General features: G+C 51.5%; 1 protein-coding gene and 1 long non-coding RNA gene across 3 annotated transcripts in view; one reads left to right on the forward strand and one right to left on the reverse strand.

Moving 5' to 3' along the window:
* Positions 1 to 9,230, reverse strand: part of SH2B3 (SH2B adaptor protein 3) — a 570,764-nt gene extending 561,534 nt beyond the window's left edge. For both annotated transcript variants that reach the window (XM_069619528.1, XM_069619527.1), the window contains exon 1: positions 8,927 to 9,230. The gene's annotated coding sequence lies outside the window, so the exon portion shown is untranslated. The remainder of the gene's footprint in view (positions 1 to 8,926) is intronic.
* The window catches only part of LOC138492404 (uncharacterized), a 338,216-nt gene that overhangs the window by 282,269 nt on the left and 33,079 nt on the right, over positions 1 to 22,868 (forward strand). The gene's annotated exons all lie outside the window — the stretch shown is intronic.

A 22,868-nucleotide genomic window follows, 5' to 3' on the forward strand; every position in this document is an offset into this window, starting at 1 on the left:
CTGGCATTAAGAAAGATAAGGACCAAAGAAAATAATAAAATTGGCCATTTCTATGGGTGATGTCATGGAGCTGCGGCTGCGGTTTACAAAAAAAATGGAAACCCAGCAATTACTGTGACCTGCAACACATGCTTCCCCCCCTATCTCCCAACTAACAAAAAAAACTTGGGATGTTGGGGGGAGGGTGCGCAACATTTATGGCTTGGCTGAGTGCACCAAATTTGAGGTTGGAGAGACACTGGTCTGGAAAGTTGCAGATGTTGGCGGATGATGTGCAGATTTAAGATACGGCAGAAGCGGGCAGGAGAATTCTGATGTTTAACAAGTGTGCCTGAGATTTAAGCCGTTTAAGGGCCACTGGGGATGTGAGATGTTGGGGGGCCGGGGGTGGTGCTGTAGACTTAAGATGTTTGAGATTGTACTTAAGTGTTGGGGTGCTGAAGTCTTAAAGGTTGCTGGATGTCCTTGAGGCTCAAGCTAATAGAGATGGGTAGTTGAGAGAGATATTGGGGAAAGTCCTCAAGACTCAAAGTGCTGTGGGAAGAGTGCTGGAGACTTAAGATGCTCGAGGATCTAGACGTTAAAGAGGGTGTAAGAGATGCAAGATGATAGTTGCGCGTAACAGAGACTTGAAGTGTTGGGGTGTCAGGATTTAAGGTGTGTGCTTGCGGCTCAATGGTATGAACGTTGGTACTGGAGTCTTTGTACTAGTGATTTACAGATGTTGGGAGAGAGTGTTTGAGACCTAAGAGTTGAAATGCATCGAACACAGATAAGATCATTGAGGCTCACACTGTTGGGGTGTTGAAGGAGGGTACTGGAGACTTATGCTGCCAGTTTGCTTGAGGTTGATGGTGTTGGAGAATGCTGGAGACTTTAGTTGCTGGAGGGTGGCACTGTGTAAACATGACGGTGTTGTAGCAAGACATTGAAGGTGTAAAGTGCTGGAGGGCGGGAGTGGGTGTCAGATATTTAAAGCTGTTGAAAGAGGGCAGTGGCGTTGCTAGGGGAGGGTCTGGGGGGGTAGTGCCCCCCTCTGAAATCCTGTGCCCCCTCTTGTGCCCCCCCCCTACCTAAGGCGAGCAGTGACCATGTTCTCTGTTGGTGGTGTTAATTGTGACTCACTGAGGCAAATGTCTGCAGATCACACAGCAATACTTTGTTTGTCTCAAAGGTAACAGTGATCGAGCAGCTTGCAGTCTCTCCCATCAGAATGTAGGCATTCTGATGGGAGGGGAAGTGCAGTGGGGTGTGGGTAGTTGGTGTGGACAAAAGCCTCTCTGCAGGAGTGCTTGTGATGTCACACATAACCTTTCATAGGCAGCCCCCTTACTTTTGTTTTTGCCCCCCTACTTTTGTCTTTGGTCCCCTCTGTGCCCCTCCTAAATGTGATTCCTGGTGACGCCACTGACGGAGGGCCCTTAGTGACTTGCAGTGGGTGGTGGGGCGCCCGTGGAGAAAATAGTTGTGGGATATTCAGGCTCTGGGTGACTGGCGAGAGTAGGTTGCTGTGCAATGGTTCAAAGTGCCCTATTGACAAGAAAATCTCTATGCCTATTGTCCAAGTGTAAAAGCATGAAGTGGCACAACCTCAGATTGTCTTCCTTGTCGGACCTGTGTTGGTCTGCTGCTGTTTCCAGTCTGTGGCCAGACACTTGGCAGACACTGGATGTCTGCACTTTGGGGCTTAGGCCTCTTTGCAATGCTCTCAGTTTATAGTTTAGCAGGAGTGATGTACAATAGTCCAGGTTGTTGTGTTGGACGTCTGCTTACATTCACCGTAATTTGGTAACGTGGGCCTATACACACACTGATATAATACTACATGGGGTGATCCATTCATGTATGAAATGTATATCATATTACAGTGATATCGCAACCATATTTTTTTTAGTGTACTGAGGAACAATGCTATGTGATGCCACTTCCTGTTTTGTCAAGGCGTGAAAGGTTGTGTGCCATCACTTCCCATGACGACACTTGGGGACGGGGTCGAATGACATCACTTCCTGTCATCAGAGGTCATTGTGACGCGAGGTCACTTCAGCTACCCCTGGCATTTTATTGAAAGGAGATCCTTGACTATATAGCGCAATCCTAAACACCATACGAAAGATGCAAAGTAACGTACTTTAAGCTGCAAGATGGAACAAACAGAATAAACTGCACAGAGCATAAAACAGTATATAAGAAAGCTGTGGCCCCCTGAAAGCGAGCCCCGCTAATACTTGCATGCAAGAACCTCCGGCTCTGCGATGAGAACCACCCGACTCCCTGTAGTGCCGCCTCGCGAGCCTGGGCACATACGTACAGATATTGTCCAATTTTATGGCGTACCAATCTCAGCCTACATTTAAAATAGATACTATGACACGCCAATCGCGCTCTTAAAAGATTGCAAACAAGTGTGCGTCCCGTCTGGGGTTTGCATTTGTTTTCAAAAGTGAGCATTTGCGCTGGGACTCACCGACAACATCAGGATGAACAGAGCATGCGCCAAGGAGCCCTAGGAAGGAACCGGGGGAGTGAGAAGCGAGAGCAAGAAAACAACGAACGAGAAAGAAAAAGAGAACGAGGGGGAGAGCGCTAAAGAGAGACTGCCATTGCAATACGCTGTATATTAGATAGTTGCTGATGACTGCCATTAATCCAAGGTGACTTCCTTTGCTTAATTGGCATGCAATGTTTCCATCACAATAGGCTAAGCTTTTCTACAGGCAACAGTATATACACGTTTAACATTACAATGCCGGAAAGCGATGACAGTGCTACTGAGCTTAATTTCTGGTACAATATTATCACTGCTTTTTCGGATAAATATTGTAAAGGTTGAAACGTTTTAACCGTATATAATAACAAAAATACTGATCGTTGATGTTTCAATAGAAAACTAATAAAACAAGGCACGTGTGCTGGTGTGCTCTAGTACTTAGAAGAGGCTGAAGGAACACGGGTTAAGAAGTGGGTAGCTGTAACGAACGCATTGGCTTCCAGGCAGCTGTTTCTTGCCGACAGAAGTCGTTGCTTAAACCTTGTGCTCGTGTAACAAGCGCTTAGATAACCGAATGTGACTATCATATCGGTACCCCCACAGAAGGTACCCCAAACGGTGCCAGGCCCTCGTTTATTTTATTTTTTTTGTGTATACAGATCATGTTCTCACGGGAGTCGACGGCATCCCGGAGAGGGGAATTCTAACCTTGCCAGGCCTGGCCAAATTACCTGGGGTAGACAGCTAAAGGAGCTGCGTACACAACGCACGCGGGCACACGTGTCATCAAGGCATGCCGGGCCCGAGCCATCATTTCCCGAGTCAGATAAAAGGGGACCACAGCGCCCACCTGGTAGGCACAAGCTTCAAACTGTGAGCCCTGACCAACCCCTCAGGCGGACTTTAAATAAATAAGCATATCTTGGAATTGTAGGGGCGTGGGCTCGGAAATATATGTTAGCATACGAGCGCAAAGCGTGCCAGGGGACTCTCGTACTTACTACTGCCCTCCCCCACTCCTCACTCCCTGCCTCGGTCTTAGGGTCCTTGGTGTAGCCATGGTGTCAACCGAATTACCTATAGAGGCTTGGTGGACAAGTGCAATTACTGGAATGAAGCACAATTCGTGTTTGGGCCAGGGGACGAGGAAAGCCCAAGTAGCCCCAGGCAGACAACCGACCTCTTACAGGCACGTGACGCTGGCTCTGGGGGAACCACAATACTGGCACACGAGCACTGATATACCTTTGTGGGAGACGGTGCGCGTGTATTAGGCGCACTGTACGAATTTAATCGTCTCTAGGCGTCGCTCAATGTTTCCTTTGTCACGCAAGCTATGGTGGAGTCCTCACTCCTGTGACACGGACCTTGGTGCAGCCATGCCTGCGACACCTAGGACACCACTCACTACTGTCACGCAAGCTCTGGTGCAGCTCTCCCTGCTGTGACACGGACCCTGGTGCAGCCATGTCCCGTGACACTTAGGACATCACTCACTACTGTCGCGCAAGCTCTGGTGCAGCCCTTGCTCCTGTGACACAGACCCTGATGCAGCCATGTCCCGTGACACTTAGGACATCCCTCACTACTGTCACGCAAACTCTGGTACAGCCCTCACTCCTGTGACACTGACCCTGGTGCAGCCATGTCCCGTGACACTTAGGACATCCCTCACTACTGTCACGCAAGCTCTGGTGCAGCCCTCACTCCTGTGACACGGACCCTGGTGCAGCCATGTCCCGTGACACCTAGGACATCCCTCACTACTGTCACTCAAGCTCTGGTGCAGCCCTCACTCCTGTGACACGGACCCTGGTGCAGCCATGTCCTGCGACACCTAGGACATCCCTCACTGCTGTCACTCAAGCTCTGGTGCATCACTCCTGTGACACAGACCCTGGTGCAGCCATGTCCTGCGACACCTAGGACATCCCTCACTACTGTCACTCAAGCTCTGGTGCAGCCCTCACTCCTGTGACACGGACCCTGGTGCAGCCATGTCCCGTGACACCTAGGAAATCCCCCACTACTGTCACGCAAGCTCTGGTGCAGCCCTCGCTCCTGTGACACGGACCCTGATGCAGCCATGTCCTGTGACACCTAGGACATCCCTCACTACTGTCACGCAAGCTTTGGTGCAGCCCTCACGCCTGTGACACAGACCATGGTGCAGCCATGTCCCGTGACACCTAGGATATCCCTCATTACTGTCACACAAGTTCTGGTGTAGTGCTCACCCCTGTGACACAGGCTCTGGTGCAGCCATGTCCCGTGACACCTAAAACATCCCCCTTTACTGTCACACAAACTCTGGTGTAGCCCTCACTCCTGTGACACGGACCCTGGCGCAGCCATGTCCCGTGAGACCTAGGATATCCCTCACTACTGTCAAGCAAGGTCTGGTGCTGCCCTCACTCCTATGACGCGGACCCTGGTGCAGCCATGTCCCGTGACACCTAGGACATCCCCCTTTACTGTCACACAAACTCTGGTGTAGCCCTCACCCCTGTGACACGGCCTCTGGTGCATCCATGTCCCATGACACCTAGGACATCCCTCACTACTGTCACACAAGTTCTGGTGTAGTGCTCACCCCTGTGACACGGGCTCTGGTGCAGCCATGTCCCGTGACACCTAGGACATCCCCCTTTACTGTCACACAAACACTGGTGTAGCCCTCACTCCTGTGACACGGCCTCTGGTGCATCCATGTCCCGCGACCTCTGGGACATCCCCCACTACTGTCACTCAAGCTCTGGTGCAGTCCTCACTCCTGTGACACGGACCCTGGTGCAGCCATGTCCCGTGACACCTAGGACATCCCTCACTACTGTCACGCAAGCTCTGGTGCAGCCCTCACTCCTGTGACACGGACCCTCGTGCAGCCATGTCCCGTGACACCTAGGACATCCCCCTCTACTGTCATGCAAGCTCTGGTGCAGCCCTCACTCCTGTGACACGGACCCTGGTGCAGCCATGTCTTGTGACACCTAGGACATCCCTCACTACTGTCACGCAAGCTCTGGTGCAGCTCGCACTCCTGTGACACGGACAGTGGTGTAGCCATGTCCCTGACACCTAGGACATCCCTCACTACTGTCACACAAGCTGTCGTGCAGCCCTCACTCCTGTGACACGGGCTCTGGTGCAGCTATGTCCCGTGACACCTAGGACATCCCTCACGACTGTCACTCAAGCTCTGGTGCATCACTCCTGTGACATGGACCCTGGTGCAGCCATGTCCTGCAACACCTAGGACATCCCTCACTACTGTCACGCAAGCTGTCGTGCAGCCCTCACTCCTGTGACACGGGCTCTGGTGCAGCCATGTCCTGCAACACCTAGGACATCCCTCACTACTGTCACAAGTTCTGGTGCAACCCTCACTCCTGTGACACGGACCCTCGTGCAGCCATGTCCCGTGACACCTAGGACATCCCTCACTACTGTCACACAAGCTCTGGTGCAGCCCTCACTCCTGTGACACGAACCCTGGTGCAGCCATGTCCCGCGACCTCTGGGACATCCCCCACTACAAGCGAAGCCCTGGTTCAGCATCTGGGTCGTCACTCGCTAGATGCGCACGATCTCTAGAGCAACCCTCGTACTTATTACACGCAATCTGGCGAAGACCAGTCTCCGGGGCGACCTGTGGTGTAACCGGGTTTCCTTCACACAGCCCCTGGCGGTGTATACCTTGCTTGCTACTGATGGCCCACAAGCTCTGCTGAAAAAAGTCGCCCCCCGAGAGTTCTAGTGCACATCTTCTCCTAGCCCCACCCCTCTCTGTCCCACTTGCTCTGGCTCCTTCCTCTCCCACCAGCTCTGGCGCAGCCCTGGCTCTTATCACAAGTGCTCTGCCAAAGGACTGTTTCTGGCGCGTCACTGCTATGACACGAGCTGTGGTGTCGCCCTACTAGCACCTGCTGCCGTCACCAGGGGCGGACTGGCCTATAGGTTACACTGGAGATTTCCCTCTAGGCCTCAGCACCCTGGGCCTCTTTTGTGCCAACTTATTTTATTTCCAGATTTTATCATAGAAAAAGGGTTGGGCTTGCTACACATGTGTAATATGGGGCCACTTTGAAAATTATTTCCAGGGCACCTTTTGGTGCTCAGTCCACCCCTGGCTCTCGCACAAGCTTTGGTGAAAAAGTATCGTCACAAGTTCTGGTGCAGCCGACGCCCCTGTCACACTGGGACTGGTGCAGCCCTCCCTTCTGCCCTGCAGGCTGTCAGCCGCGCACCCTACGCAGTAAGAATATATCCGCACCCACGCATCGCCGCCGGGGTCTGCGCAGCACAGACGAACTCTGTGGCTGGGAACAAGTGATGCTGCTCGAAAGGGTTGAAGCAGATCGCCCAGGGTGCCCCACTAAATCGCCAGCCCAACAGGGGCAGGGAGCCCTCTGGGAGGTCCCAAAAACACAGATACGCCCCCCCCTCCCAGAGAAGGGGCGGGGCTCTACATTTCAGAAGGATGCGGGGGCATCTCAACATTACACATTCTGCTAGCTCCCAGAAGCTTGAAGCTAGGGTAGGGTTTAAACAACCCCTCGACCCCCGTGACTGCAGAACGGCCCAGGACCACATCCGAGGCCATTTTACAGCTGCCGGGAGAGCACGCTGTCTGTCCCTGGCACCGATCCCACCAGCTGCCACTCACTACTTCTACACCGTGACACACATGCCAAGCAACACTGCTGCCCCCATTCCGCGCTCCCCATGGCAACAGTGTGCCCACTGCTCCCACACTGCCCAGTGTTAATGCTGCTGCCCTGTGCCCACTGCCCCTCACACTCCCATTTCCCCCATGCCAACACTGATGCCCCTCATCCACTGCGCACTGCCCCCATACAACCACAGCCCGAAACCACTGAACTGCACCCAGTGCCAACACACGCCAAGGGTTCATATGCCAACATTGTTCGCGTTTACCTCTGCCCATGGCCCACCAGGCTCGGACGGGCCTATAGGGCAATGCCCGAACCAAAAACACAAAGTGCTAGTGTGTGCCAGTTTTGGGGTAAAAGTTATCCACTTTTTGGTCTAATGTGGGCCAGTTTGATGAGTTGCTTCACTGTGCGGCTAGTTCACCCATTGCTCCTAAATACACATTCTTTAAAACGTGCACAATTTGCACTGCATTTTATCAAAAACTCCCCCTTGGGTGCAATTCAAAAAGTCTGTCACAAAGTAAATGAACTGCATTTTGCAATTATGGGCCACTTTTTCCATTGGTGCCCGAGACAATGGTACGCCCCAGTCCGTCCCTGGCCACCACCCAGTACTGCCAGGCACTCAATGCCACCTGCGCCCGCTGCAAAACCAGCAACGCGTGGCTTAAAACACAAAGCTTCCGCTAGCGCAGAGCCCCAAACACAAGCGAGTAAGCACGCACGCTTTCAAAAGAAGCATCCCGAAAATTGCCCTTGGAAACGTGTTCAGCGGAATAATGGATTTCAGGGCACGGAGAAGAGTAACTGCACACAGGGGTCGCTTTTTAGCTTCTGAAAGAGGGATCGCGAGGGCGTGCGAAGCGCATCGTCGGGGGTTCTGGTATTACGTTACTGCCAGCAGCACTATTCCTAGAAATGCAGCAATGGCAGCCGGCCGAGGACACCATAAACACGGCCACAATATGAAGCCCTGCGGAAGGGAGGGGGGGGGGGTGCGAAACACGTGTTGACAGGTCGGTGCATTGAAAGGCGTCGCCCACCCGCCCCCGACACACATTTTCATGAGCCGATCCTTACTAGGGTTTCAACTGAAAGTTGGGGGGTCAGGGGAGGTGGTGGTGCTTGCTCGCGTGGGTCAGCCCACCCCCCCTGGCAGTGCCAAGCGGAGTGGAGTACTCCCTTGCTCAGATCCTGCACGAGAGTTGGTCTGAGCGCACACTTGCTTCACAGCGATCTAGTTCAGGAGTGGTATAGGCGGGTCTGACTCTGAACGCTAACTTGCTTAAGCTCCAGCCTAGGATCGCTATAAGGGGGTGCTGAGTGCGCCCTTCGTTCAGATCCTGGCCACGAGCGTTTGTTATGGGGGGGGCGTTTGGAGGGGAGGGGGGGTTGCTCAATTCGTCCAAACCGTACACCCTGGAGTTATACGAGGGTCTGGGTGCTCGCTCCATTCAGTTCTTGCCCAGCGGGGCTATAGGGCAGTCCGGGAGCTGCCAGGCTCGCACCAGATGCTGGTCACGAATGGTATAAGGGGGTCTGGAAGATCCTATGGCAGTAAAGTTACAGGGGGCCTGCGCGACGCCTTCCTTCGGATCTTGCCCCTGGCAGGTTGGGGGGGGGGGCATATGTGCTTCAGCTCCAGCCCAGGTGTGCAATTAGTGTGGCAAGGCGGTCCCTGGTTCCAGGCGCCTTATTAAAGGGTCTCTGAACTCCTGGGGGCAGGGAGGGGGTGTTATTATTATTATTAAGCACTCACCTGCCAGAGAAGCTGCCGCACTCCTTCTCGCCCATGCTGCCTCAAGCCATACCTTCACGAGGCGCCCTCAGGAAGGAAACCAAGCGACGAAGAAAACAACTTACAGTCTCCACATTTCCGCGGGCAGAGAAGCTTTCAATTCCAGACCAGAGGAGTCCAGCGCCCAAACTCCACAGACGGGCGCAGAGCGCGTGTGCGCGAGCGGGGAGCGCTCCAGAGTGCTGGGGCTGCGGCGAGGGGCCCGCGAGGCATGCCTGTCCCGAGCGAGGCTCACCCTTCCCCGGCTGCCTTATGTAAATGAGGCGAGGAAGGGCTGGAGGGAAAGGGAGCTTAGCTGTCAGATGGCAGGCGGCGGAGCAAGGCCACCGCGCCGCGGAAAACAGCCCGAAGCAAGCCCCGCCCAAGCAACGACGGGGCCTGGTCACGAACCACGGCATGAATCCCAATCCCCAACGACCCCTGCCTGTTCCATGCATTCAACATGTGCACACTTCACACGGTGTGCCCCACCAAACCGCACAGGTGGAAAGGGGACGAAGAGGCCACCTTTATATATTACAAAAAGAAAATGAAAACAGAAATTATTACATTACTATTTCAGTTTTCAAATCAAAATACATTTAATGTATTTTTCTCCCAAAAGCTTATAAATACTTCTGATAAAATGTACGGTAGCTAAAACCATGAGGGCAAGGAGCTTTATTATAGGTACCCAACCGCCATGATGCCAGGCCCAATTGCCACTGGTGACTTCACAGGCTACAGAAACAAGACCTGGGAGTCATGTGACAATGTGCAAAGGATGTGCTATTTATATAGTGCTTACACCCAGGGCCATCTTAAGCACTTTTGTGGCCTGGGGAACAGAGGCATTTGGGGGGCCCCCTCCATGGATCCAAAGGAATTAAGGGTTCCAAATACCTGCTTGCTCTGCCCCCTCACTGCTATCACCACCCATAGCTTGATATGATGCCTCCCAGGGATCAAAATAAGCATGGGTACTCCTGTAACAGCTTATTAAGAGGCCACCTGCAACACCAGGTGTTCCTCCCCTCCCCAATCTAGGTGTCACACAATAAAATGTTTAATGTCAGTTCTATATTCAGCCCTATTTCTGATGCATATCATACTCATTGGATCTCCCCCTTTGAGCTACCAATGAGCCAAGAACCAGGCTGGTGTGTAAAGGAAATATATTTGTATTTATTTGGATGGCAGGTAATAGAAAATCACACTAAAATGTCACACACCACTGTTTCCGTGGCACAACACAATAAACTTCTCTGTACATAAATAACTCACACAATTTGGTTGCGAAAACTCAAATCACAATATTTTACTTTATACAAGTTGCAAAATAAATGATCATCAACACTGGTCCCTGAATAAAATCACTTTACATTTGCAATGCTGTACAATTTCTGTTTTCCTGCATGCTTAAAAGGCTAGCAGACTGGTTTATAGATTTGTACAAATGCATATGGCAATTGTTATTTCACCCTGTGGGGTACATTTAAAGGCCCCAAAAAGAAGTCAATTTCACCTGAACAGCATCATTTAAACACTGCAACCAAAAATGGCCTGGCTTTTGCTTTTATTTTCACTGAGTGGCAAGAATTTAAACACTGCAACAAAAATGGCCTGGCTTTTTCTTTTTGTTCATGTAAAATTAAAGAACCATGGGGAAAGGGGCCTACCTGTCATTATCAATGGACCAGCAGCAATGTAATTCGCCCAAGAAGGAGGAATCAAAGAATCCTGTGACATGGAAAACAGGATTATTAAACATTAAAAGCAAAAACTGCCTGCACAGGTATTTGCAAATAAAAATGACTTTAAAAAGCCACAATGGAAAGATATAACACTGCTCACAGAAACATGTCAGGAAAGCAAAACCTGATGTGTGTGGGTGACCAAAGCAAATGTATATTATGTTTCACCACCAAAAATCCTGTAAATATGTGAAGAGACACTTCAGGAAAAACATGTTCTGGCTGAGTTCTAAACTTCACAATGAAATGCCCAGCTTCCAGCTGGATGTCGCACCTCCCAGCTAGCAACCCTGCAATAAAATGTGATGCTGTTGGAGGCGTCAAACTTCCCTATTCTGCAGACCGACCGGCAGGAGAGCAGAGATTTTAAAAGAAGGCAATCCTTGGATAAGGCATGACAAAAAGGTGTGAGCCCTTGCTGCATCCACTTCAAAAGAGCCAACACCACTTCAAAGAGATTTATAAAAAAAACTCTGGTCACAGGCGGGCCCAGGAAGACAGATGGCTGTGGGGGATGAAGCGGCCCTCCCACATGTTGAACAATTGATATTAAAATACTGTTTTCATTTTAGGCATATTGTGCAGCCATCAGACTGAGGATCGATCTCAATTTTATGCCATTGTTCATGTAATTTCCAGGCGCTTTTGGAGATATACATTGCATTTACCTGGGACTCTGGGAACTGTAATGGCCAGTTAGACTAGGTTTCTGGCTGATCTGGACATGTGACAAATGTAAAAGTGGGTGAAAAGATGGAAAATTAAATAAATTGGGAATATGCTTGATGACTTGCATATTCATAAATGTTTTACATTTTAAGAAAACTACAAAAATGTGACACATGGCCATACTATATTGTACAGATTTGGCGGTTGGCTTATCTAATTCCCCATGATCAACTAAAACTGAATATATGTTTCATATGGCAGTGGCTAGTATAATTCTGAAGTTATGATACATAACTAGTTTTTGCCAAAAAGTTGAAATGAGAGCAAAGGATGGTAATATAAGGGGAAAATACAGATGGTACTCCAAAATCCCTAAACCAATCCTGACGGGGTGGAGAGAAAGAGAGAAACGGTCCGATCCTGGCGGCAGGGATTATTGAAGGGTACTTCCCCTAGATTGTAAAATTAGTGATGTCATTTCTGCTGTATAAGGGGGACTGTACTAGGACTCAGGACACACACAACAACCGGGGAGACAGAAAAGGAGAATGGAGAGAAGGCTGCTGGACCTTAGCATCTTTGAGAGTGCAGTGACCAGGCCCCTGCCCGTTCTTTCCAGATTGTCCTGAGATCCAGTTGGCTTTCCTGAATCTTTTTTTTAAAAAACTTTTATTTTTGTTGGCAGAGGAAAATAGCTTACACATACTTCAGAGCAGCCAAAGGTAACACAATACATTTTCAACTGAGTACAGTGGTACATATGAGCGGTAATATAAAGACAGTCATGAGTACAGCATCAGGAAGCGTTAAAAGCTGTAGTATTTCGTGAAGATGATTGCGAGGAGTTTCCCTCAGAGGAGGACGCATCTAGGCTGTTGAGATAGCTGTTAAAGAGAGACGAGATGTTTTTAGGCCGGGAGTGAGCCGGGAGGGTAGTGAGGTACTCCTCCTCACAGTTCTGAGACCATGTTAATAAGTTCAGCCATTTCTGAAATGTGGGGTGGGGAAGAGGACTTCCAGCTCTGCAGCACACACTTCCTAGCAATTATACAGCTCACATTTAACAATTTAGCAGCACCCCTGGCTCCCTCGGCCCCCCACGCCCCGAACAGAACCCCAAGCGGGTCAGGTTCAATAACAATATCACAAATTTCTGACAGCGTTTTCAAGATCTCGCCCCAAAACTTAGCTAGCCTCGGACAGTCCCAGAACACATGGAGATGGCCTGCATTCTCTGCTCCATACCGAGGGCAGAGTTTTGGGTTGGAGAGAGCAAACCTGGAGACCTTGCATGGGGTATAGTATAACCTGTTCGACAGTTTGTACTGAATGGTGCGGTAGCGAAAGTTCAAGGAGACTCTATTAGTGTTGCAGCACATTTTCTTCCAAAGTTGGTCAGTGAGTTCCAACTCCAGTTCGGATGCCCAGTCATCCCGGGCCCCAGAGGGCAGTGGTGGGGCAGTAGTTAGGAGGAGTTTGTATAGTGAGGATACCACCCCGCGGGCCCCTCCCGAGTTGGCGATGTAGGAAATCCCAGGGGAGTCGGGGGGTTCACCGGGAAACTCAGGCCAAGCACCACGGAAAGCAGCTCGGAGTCTGTAAAATTGTAGATGTTCCAACGGTAATCCTGAGTGGCCGGACTTCCAGGTCTGTGGTGTTATGAACTGCCCACCCGGGTAGAAGTCAGTTAGGGCCTGGTATCCCAGGGACTGCCAGTGTCTGGCCAGGGCTATGTCGTTTGTGGGTTCCAGCCCGGGGAACCGCCAGGTGGGAAGCCACTTGTAATACGGGTGGTCCTCGGCGCCCGTAGCAAATATCCGCCCCCAGGCATGCACCGTGGTTCGGACCGGGTCAATAGCCGAGTCCGGCTCGTATCGTCGATGTAGTATTAAATACATCATGTTGGTGCCAGATGACGCAAGGGTCTCCAGCTTGACATGAGGGCATGGGGGTGCCGGGGTACAGTAGGAGGCGAACTGTGCCTGCGCAGCAATCCAGTACCGTAGCATGTCAGGGGCAGTGAAACCACCTTCTTCGTAGGGTAGTGTCATAGCAAGCCATTTTTTACGCACGGCCCCTGAATGCCACAGAAACTGAGCGCGCAGCTTGTGTAAGTCTGCAAAGTATTTCTTGCCAGGCCAGATAGGTACATTAGTGAATACGTACAGCAGTTTAGGAAGTAGTATCATTTTTACCAGTGAAAGTCTACCCACTAGCGAAAGTGGGAGAGGGCGCCAGCGCGTTATCTTGGCTGCAGCCTGTTCTGCCACGGCCAAGTAGTTGTCAGTCAGGAGGGTATCTTTGGTCAGGGACACCTGGATTCCCAGGTATTTAATCCTGCCAGGGGACCAGTGGAGCGGTTACTCGGTGGCAGGGGGCGCCGTGGAGCTCGTGAGAGGGAAGAGTTCAGACTTGGTGTAATTAATCGTGAAACCAGAATATGTCCCAATGCGGGTGATGTCACGCAGGATTGGGTCACGGTGGTTATTGGGGTCTCTGACAAACAGCAGCACGTTATCTGCGTAGAGCGAGATAATTTCGGGGGTATCCTGCAGCCGTATCCCCTTTCGTGAGTGGCGGTCCCTGACATAGACCGCCATTGGCTCGATAGCCAAGGCAAACAAGATCGGGGAGAACGGGCATCCCTGGCGGGTGCCTCTGAAGAGAGGGATCACACTGGAAGTTTGGGAGTTGACACGGATCCTGTCCGCCGGGGAAGTGTATAGTAACTTAATGCATGCAATCATCCTGGGTCCTATGCCCGTGGTCTCAAGGACGAGCCACATGTACTTCCAAGACACCATGTCGAAGGCCTTCTGAGCATCCAAGGTGACCGCAACCGCACTCACCCCCTGATCGATTCGCGCCATAACGTTAAGAAGCCTCCTGATATTATGGGATGTAGATCTCCCGGGTACAAAGCCTGACTGGTCATCATGCACCATATAGGACATGACAGGAAGGAAGCGGCTAGCGATCACCTTGGTGAAAATGTTAGTATCCAAATTCATCAACGAAAGGGGCCGGTAGGACCCACATTCATTGCTGGGCTTACCAGGCTTGAGCAGGCCTCTCGTAGTGTCGGGGGAAGGGATCCCAGCCTGAGTGACTCATTCCACACCCCAAGCAGTTCAGGGGCCAATATTGCCACGTGTTCCTGATAAAATTCAGCCGTAAGCCCGTCAGGGCCCGGTGCCTTTCCTTTAGGGAGACTAGACATGGCCTCCACTATTTCTTTCAATGGGCCTCATTACGACCCTGGCGGAAATCAGAAAACGATGGCGGAAATGCAATACCGCCATCGAATAGCGCTCGGTGCGACTATGACCCGTCACCGCAAAGTACGAAGCCATTAGCGACACCGTAGTGAACGCCAACGCTAACTGCACCAAGTACGCGCGCGCGCGCCATGCCAAACCGTAAATACCACCATGGCGCAAGGGTACGCGAATTCCGACCCTAGCGGACATGTACCTAACGCCATCAAGCATGGCGGAATGTACCATTCCGCCATGGTGAGAAGTACGGCATCGCGAATCAACCGTAAACGGCCCCACTGAGTGCCTGTACACCGCTCCCTGCCCACAAAGTACAACTCCCCGTAGGTGCAATGAAGTCACAATGCAACCAGTGAAATGTACAAGTCACCCATGCATGCCAACGAACAAAAGAATCACAAGAGGGGCCAATGGGAGCTGCAGGGCACAGATGGCACGAATACAGAAGCCATTCCAATGGACATGACCACAGTCCCCCACCAAGAAACGCACGCAAACACAGGCACCTGTGACCAGCAATATTCCGAAAATCACATCATTCCACCAGTCCACCTGGCTGACCGCCATCTGCTACACAAAACCCAATCCCCCGCCCCTGAGCATGACAACATTCAAACAGTCATATTGGCAGCCCCCATCCCTGACCTCACTGGGCTTCGTAGGCAAACGCGCCCAGTACAGTACCACGCAACTAAACTCCGAAGCTGGAACCCAATGCAGATCTCCTCCCAATACATCGCTCCCCAAATAGGAATATGCCACATCACTTGCAAAGAAGAACGCTACACGGGCCAAATCAGAATAGAAATTTAATGCACAACAAAATCACCAAGCCCATACAGCCATTAGGCCATGAACTCCAAAACACATTTCACCATTGTGGGCTGCATCCGCAAGAAATGACCAGCCACTACTTGTGTGACGCCCTGTTCCATCATGGTACACAGAGCCACATACACGTACGAAAAGGCAACATGGAAGCGCACAGAACCGCAGGGCCGTCCCTATGGGGAGGCACTAGTCCAGCTGAAAGGCCGAAATGTTGCTCCGAGCCACTAGTACTGCGTAAGGGCATGTGGCCCATTGGCGATCGTCCCATAAGATCGTAATGCTGCTCCACTGATTAACACGAAGCAGCAGGTGTCGGGAGTAAAAGCCATCTGCAGGAGTGGCATACAGATGGCAGTGGCAAAAGGGGAGGAGATACCTGTCAACCAAAAGAAAAGAAAAAGAACAGAATGGCCATCAGAACTACATTCGAACAACTCACTTCAATGATCACACTAAATCCACAGCCATATGCATGCTAGCCCACTCCAAAGGATCATCACCACCCCAAAACCACTTGCGACTCATAACCATCTATATCGAGGTGTAAACACCATCACAAATGAGTGTACCTGTGCATGCGTCTGTCAAAACAGAATCCATCATATGGGATTGGTAACGTGCATGGACACAAGTGTCTGAGGGCGCGTCGAGACAGGGAGGGCTCAACAAGGCCAGATAGACGATGGTCCCACTATGGCAGCCCTGCATCACATAGCGCAGGGGAGGCGGATAGATTCCAAGAAGCCCTGTACATGGCAAACTCTGTATCAAATCACCTGCCCATGCATCCATTCATCATTCCCTCATCCCGGTATAAAAACGCCTGAATATTTACTCACATAACATTAGAAATATCCATTGAGTCTGTGCGTTATGCAGCCTGCAAAATCCACAGTGCCCCAGCCCGTAATTCCAGTGTTGTGAAGTAACATGTATTTGGGAACGTCCGGCCTCATCGCCCACGTCGCTATTGCGCATCCCAAACCATTCATATCAATCATTGCATCCTCGCCATGGCCCCTGTCTCAAGGACATTGAACAATAAAACGTTATATTTGCAGTCAGACCTGTGGGCATCTCCTCGCCGCTAGCTGATAACCGAAAGCGCCGCCCTTCGAATTCCTCATTTGCAACATCACGTCGAAAAGGCATCTGTGGCCGTTTGAAATCACTAATTAATCCATCTAGTGCGGCTGTGTGTGGAAATGGCAAATGCCTTCACCCACAAATGGGACGCCCCGCCCGTCGTTGCAACTCGGTACAGTGATGCATGAGGGCCCACCGTTACTCGAGTACTACGTTCCACTGACCCTCACACGTCTGTTCGCGACTGCAAAGATAGTATGTGAAACAATGGGACCATAGCAGAATGAACATATCAACCAATGTTACACGGCCATCGGGTACAAATACATGATTGCAATAGCAAGATGCCATTCCTCGAATTGCAGCGTTGTGTGCGGGACGTGCTCGGCCAAAGGGGAGAGCAGTTTGCACAGGTGGAATGAATCACCACAGGTGGAGGCCATACAGCCTGAAAACACATAAATTGCACACCCAGTCTCCTCCCACAACCACACCCACTCCGAAATGCTACCGGCAGGACTCGCGATGTTGGCCCTGGGGGACCTGATAGCACTGCAAGTACTCCAACTCCAAGAAGAAGACGAACACCAACTACAACCGGCCGCACGGAGGAGACGCAGGAGGAGGAGGAGGGCAAGGCAGGGCCAGCAAGGGCCGCCAGCACAGCCACTACCACCACGCAGGCAGCCCGCAATCCCATGCCTCCGAGCACATCCATTCAACCTCACTGATGAGCAGATCCACACCCTCTACCGTTTGGACCGGGACACCATAGCCGCCATTGTGGACATGACACAGGCTGACCTTGTCAGCATGATAGATAGCCCAACCGCCATCCCACCCCTACTGAAGGTGGTGTCTGTACTCCACTTCCTGGCCACAGGCACCTACCAGCACACAGTCGGACAGTTGCATGGCATTTCTCAGCCACTGTTCTCACGGACACTATTGCAAGTGCTCGATGCCCTCCTGCAGCACGCAGACGACTACATCTCTCTACCACGCTCGGAGCAGGAAATTACCAACACAAAAGTGGGATTCCATGCACTTGCCGGCATACCGGGTTGCATTGGTGCCATCGACTGCACCCATGTGGAATTGGTCGTCCCACATGCCATGGAGGCCCAGTACCGCAACCGAAAACAATTCCATTCCCTGAATGTACAAATGGTGTGTGACTCCAACAGGATCATTACACATTGTTGTGCCCGATTCCCTGGATCAACCCATGATTCTATGGTCTTGAGGAACTCAACAATACCACGCTACATGGAGCGACACGCAGGGAACAGATCCTGGCTACTCGGTGAGTCTCATTTCATGCATGATGATGTGGGGTATGTGAAGCGGCAATGACCTGGCAGGAAGGGGGGGGGGTGCGTACGTAGCAATGGCATTCCACATCATACGTTTCTCGTCCACATACAGGTGATGCTGGGTATCCACTGAAGAGATGGCTCCTCACACCAGTCCGGAACCCACGGGACCAGCATGAGGAGGACTACAACCATGCCCACTCACGTACCCGTGTAGTCATTGAACAGGCATTCGGCCTACTAAAGACTCGTTTCCGCTGCCTCAGCAGGTCTGGCGGGGCACTCCTGTACCGCCATGAGAAGGTTGCAAAGATGGTGATGGGATGTGTCATGCTCCACAACATGTGCGTACGTAGAAATGTGCCCATGCCCCCTGACGCAGAACTGCAAGCACCTGATGATGGTCATGATGAGGGTGGGGATGTGGCAGCACCTCAAGGAGTCTGCGAGGCACCGGAGGGCCGTGACATTCGTCAGCATCTCATTGATGCATGCTTCTAGCACTCACGCCTGGTGGCTGATACATGGACACGGGACTCGTGGCACTGTGTGTGTCTGGTACATGCACAATATGGACTGTACGCCTATGATGGCCTAGTACACAAAGATCATTGTCCACACATCTCATTGGTTGATCGTGCACTGTTTATGGCATATGTGATATCATGTTGAACACCCTATCGACCCGCCACCCAAGTGAGCCCAACACACCCCCTCCACCCTCCTACCTCCCCCCCGAACACCAGTGTCCAAAGATGCTCATTGTCAGTGGGCTGTCGCTATTGCAAGCCCCCTCTGCGGGTATCAGGGGCACCCCTGCCTGTGGAGCGCAGGTTCCTCCCAGATCTACGTTGGGGGCTGCCCTGGACGGAACTTGCAACGGATGATGTCTCTGCCTGCTCACGTCCATGCATGTCCCTAAGGGTTTGCGAGAGCTCAGTGAGCACACGGCGCACTGCGGCAAGTTCGGCACATACGTCTTTGGACGTCGCATGCAGTTCCCCCCTCAGGCTCTCGGTGCTTCTCTCCATTTGGACTCTCAGGCTCTCGGTGCTACTCTCCATTTGGACTCTCAGGCTCTCGGTGCTACTCTCCATTTGGACTCTCAGGCTCTCGGTGCTACTCTCCATTTGGACTCTCAGGCTCTCGGTGCTACTCTCCATTTGTGCCCTTAGTGTCTCTGTACTCCTCTCCATTTCTGCCCTAAGTGTCTCAGTTGATGTTTCTATGTCTGCCTTAGTGCCCCCACATTCATCGGCATGGTCCTTGAGGAGCGTGGCCAGTTGCTGCTGTTGCACGATTAACTGGTCGAGGGACTGTTGCCTCTGCTGTGCCATGGCCATTTGCGGGGGTGTCACAGAGGGGCTGTTGACCTCATGTTGCCTTGACACAGGGCTTGTGGGGGATGGCCAGTCGTCGTCTTGTGGGTGCCCCTGCGTGGTATCCTCATGTTGTACGGGATGGGACAGACAGGGGGATTGGGACAGGTCATGGATGGATCTGACTTCGACATCCCCGTCTTCTGTGTCGGAGCATGCTGCCATCAATGGGGTGTCACCTATGGTGCTGCTGCCACCAGAGGCAGTGCCTTCTGTGGCATCCGTTGGGGGGACCTGTGGTGGTGGTGTTGTGGGCATGCTGGCTGCTGGGGAGCCTGTTTATGTTCCCTCCTCTGTGCTGCCACCTGATTTGTGCTGCTGCCGTGTCTTGATGCGTGCAGCTGAGGTGGAGGGTCTTTGGCCGTTGGTCTTGGCCCTCTTTGCAGGTGTGCTTGTAGGGGTGTCCTGATGCTCGTCGTTTGGATCGGACCCTGTGGTGGAGTAAAGGAGGGCGAGGGTTATTAATGGGTCTGTGGGAATTGGAATGGCATTGTATCACATGCATTGGGGTGGTACCTGAGGGTGATTTGGGTCGGGGCCTTGGAGGTGCTTTCATTTGTGTGTGGAGTGAGGGTGCAGTTGTTTGGCAGCCTGCAGTTAGGGTGTGCCTGCTGCACGTGTAGTGGGTGTTTTAGGGGTTTTTAATTATTTATGTATTTATTGTGAGTTTTAAAGTGCGCTATCAGGCCGATGTGTGTGGACGTTCTCCTGGACATGTGTTTCTGTTGCACTATGTGGACACATGGTACTTCACATGATTGGACATTGTGGATTTAGCATTGTTTTATCTGGCCCACCTACCTGAATCTTCGGATGTCTGCACTCCTTTCTCCATCCCTCCGACTCCCTCTATGCTCTCCATTCTGATGGTGGAGGCACAGATTTCTTCCCAGGGGGTCAACTTGATGGGTGATTCAGGACCTCCCCCGGTGGCTGTGGCAATGTTGCGGTTGCCAGAGAGTATGCTGCGGACGCGTATCCGCAGGTCGTCCCATCGCTTTCTGCATTGCTGTGGGTTGCGGGGTGCGGTCCCCACCGCACTTACCCGCTGTGCCACCAGAGCCCATATGGCCTTCTTGTTCGCAAGTGCCGTCCTGGTCATTTGCGTGGAGAAGACGACGGCAGCATTCTCCTGGAGGGTCTCTGTTAGCACGGTGAGTTCTTCACGGGAGAAGTGGACCTGCCGCTTGCGGTCGCACGCTTTCTTCGCTACTTTTCCCATTTTTCTTGGTTTCGCTAGGGTGGATGACGGGTTGGGGTGTGTCTCAGGGTAGTGTTTTTAGTGGTTGTGTGGTTTTTGTGGTTTTATAGGTGTACGGCGGGATGTTTCCCGTTCCGGGCCCATGTTTTTACTTCCGTTTCCGTATATTTCCGGTCACCGTACTTTCCGGTAGGCGCACACTGCGGTGTCCGCTGTGATGGGTGGCAGTATTGCACCTAGGGCGCCGTACGGCGGCGGTGTGGGCCGTTTTGGGGTCATTTCCGCCATCGCGGACTTTGCACTTCCGCCATGCCGTGGTGCTCGTGCCCGATGGGTCGGAATGGGCCGCACTTTGCTCCTTCGTGCAATGGCGGAAACGCTATTTACGCTGTGGCGGTCCGGTCAGTCACTTTCCGCCAGGGTCGTAATGAGGGCCAATGTAATAGGGGAATCTAATTTGTCTCTAGTGGGAGGGGAGACACATGTAGTAGGAATCTGCTCCAGGAGTTCCCGCATCTGGGAGTCACTATGTTCAGGGGGCTGGGAATATAATTCAGAATAGAAGCCTGTAAAGACTTCAAGGATTTGCTGGTTGGACCACTGTATAACCCCCTGGCCATCTTTTTTTTAAAAAAAAAACTTTAATTTTGGTTTTTCAATCTTCTCACCATATAAAGGCACCTCTAGGGCGCTTAATCAGAGTGAGACAAACACAGCACAATTAGAAAGAAAAAACAAACCCCCAACTTCAAACAACCCTGCCGAGCCACCCCCCCAAAGCGCTCCTTACAGGATCCCGTGGGTTCCTTCCTTATTTCAGTTTGAGATTGCCAAGTGCCCTCTTGCGGGTCTGGACTTCACCGCACATCTTCTAGTTCACAGATATATCAGAATCTGAGGGATCAGCATTTCTCAGCAAATAATTTATGTATGGACCCCAGATATCATTAGTAATGGGAATACCGGGAACGAATCTAATGGGCAATAATGGGGAAAGTCTTATTGTCACCCCGTATTTATTAGCTATTTTTTTCCAAATTGCATAGGTGGATAGGACTGTGTTTAGCGTGTTATATGGGACCGGAATTTGACTGATAATAACAGCCCTCTTGAGGTTGGGGGAGGCTAGGGCACGTTCCACGTGCACGTGGGGTCAAACAAAGTGGACCGTATACCAGTGACTGAGAAATTGGGCTTGGGCTACCCAATAGTACTTTTCAATATTGGGGAGCGCAAGACCCCCGTTCGCCACTGGCAGCGTAAGTGTGTTGTACGCCACACGCGCTGGTTTCCCAGACCACACCAATTCTAGTATTAGGCTCCTGACCTTTTGGAAGAAAGACCTGGGGACCAGTAACGGAATGTTCGTAAACAAATAGAGGAGTTTGGGTAAAATGACCATTTTCGTTAAGGAGGTTCTTCCCCATATCGTTAAAGGTAGAGTTTTCCACCTGTGAATTCGTTCCTGCAACAAATTTAATGTACAGACATAGTTATCCCTATAAATTTCATGATGATTTCGAGACATATAGATACCCAGATAGCGAACCTTTGAGGTTTCCCATTTAAAACCGTAATCATCTGGGAATTCAGTTGTGGTTGGGATCAGGGGGAAGATTACGGATTTTGAATGATTAGTTTTGAGACCCGACATTCGGCCAAATTTCATGACTTCTCGCATTACCGGGTTGAGATTGGCCTGGGGGTCGCTGACAAATAACATAACATCATCAGCGTAAAGGAAGACAATAGGCCTCATTACAACCCTGGCGTTGGACCATGGTGCTATTAGCGCCATGGTCCATGCCGGATTCCGCCATGGTGGATGGCGGATTTACCGCCCCATTCCAAGGTTGGCGGGGCGGTAAATCCCCATTCACCATGGCCCCTTCTCCATTCCCATTTTTGGCCCATAGGGCTCAATGGGAATGGGGAAGGCGCTAATTACAGCACCGTAAATGATGGTGCCGTAATTAGCACCAAGGTCCCTTAGCGGGTTGGACTTTAACGCCTGCAAAAAGCAGGCGTTAAAGTGTGAATCGGGCGTTAAGGGTTTAACGGCGCCGCAGCCTTTTACGGCGCCGTTAACCCCTTAACGCCAGGGTTGTAATGAGGCCCAATTAATTTATGGGGACCCAGTTTGAGACCTTGTGCCAGATGGTTGGCGCGAAGCCTGGATGTCACGCCCCTTCGAAGGCGGTGGTCCTTGTGGCATCGGTGGACCTTAGGAAAACGGGTGTCAGCCATTTTTACTAGTAAGATGGCCGCCGTAACTGGAGTTGCGGGTCTAGCCTCTGCACGACTCGTTTTCCAGGAAGTGCTGTCTCCCTACCCGAGTGTAGGTATATCTGTTCCTGTGATCAGCACACAATTGCTTTGCTACTCTGCTTCAACAACGCTACGTAAGTTC

Source organism: Ambystoma mexicanum, chromosome 10 (assembly GCF_040938575.1).
Source record: "Ambystoma mexicanum isolate Mex_15411 chromosome 10, UKY_AmexF1_1, whole genome shotgun sequence".
Lineage (NCBI taxonomy): Eukaryota > Metazoa > Chordata > Amphibia > Caudata > Ambystomatidae > Ambystoma > Ambystoma mexicanum.